This window comes from Colobus angolensis, unplaced genomic scaffold, assembly GCF_000951035.1.
Source record: "Colobus angolensis palliatus isolate OR3802 unplaced genomic scaffold, Cang.pa_1.0 Scaffold59, whole genome shotgun sequence".
In the NCBI taxonomy this organism is placed as follows: Eukaryota; Metazoa; Chordata; class Mammalia; order Primates; family Cercopithecidae; genus Colobus; species Colobus angolensis.
The window spans coordinates 9,884,690-9,885,321 of record NW_012119487.1 but is presented as its reverse complement, the minus strand read 5'-3'; the positions used below and the strand labels follow the sequence as shown (position 1 = coordinate 9,885,321).

General features: G+C 47.3%; 1 protein-coding gene across 2 annotated transcripts in view; it reads right to left on the bottom strand.

Moving 5' to 3' along the window:
• The window catches only part of ABCA3 (ATP-binding cassette, sub-family A (ABC1), member 3), a 60,966-nt gene that overhangs the window by 43,902 nt on the left and 16,432 nt on the right, over positions 1-632 (bottom strand). The window lies entirely within an intron of this gene.

Below are 632 nucleotides of genomic sequence, written 5' to 3'. Positions count from 1 at the left end.
GCGAGACTCCGTCTCAAAAAAAGAAAAAAAACACAATTAATCAGAAAACAACAGGTGTTCAGGAGGATGCAGGAGACTGGCAACCTGTGCGCTGCTGGTGGGAACATGCAGAGGTACAGACACTGCGGGAAAGACAGTCTGGCAGTTTCTCAAAAGTTAAACATGGAATTGCCATAGGATTCAGCAACTTCACTTCTGGTGTACACCCAAAGAATGAAAAGCAGGGACCCGTGTCCAGCACAGCACACTCATAACAGCCACAAAGTAGGGGCACCCAAGAGTCCGTCGACAGAAGAACAAGTAAACAAAATGTGGCCCATCTACATTATGGAATATCATCTAGCCTTGAAAAGGAGGGGAATTCAGGCTACAACACAGAGGAACCTTGGGGATGCTATGCTCAGTGAAATAAGCCAGGCACAGCATATAATAAACACTGTACGATTCCTCTTACATGAAGTCCCTAGAGTCATCAAACTCATAGGGACAGGAAGTAGGAGGCTGGTTTCCAGGGAATGGGGGCGGGGGAGTCAGTGTTTCACAGGGACTGAGTTTCAGTCGGGAAACATGAAAACTATTCTGGAGGTGGACATGGGGGTGGCTGCACAACGATGTGAATACTTACATTGGCC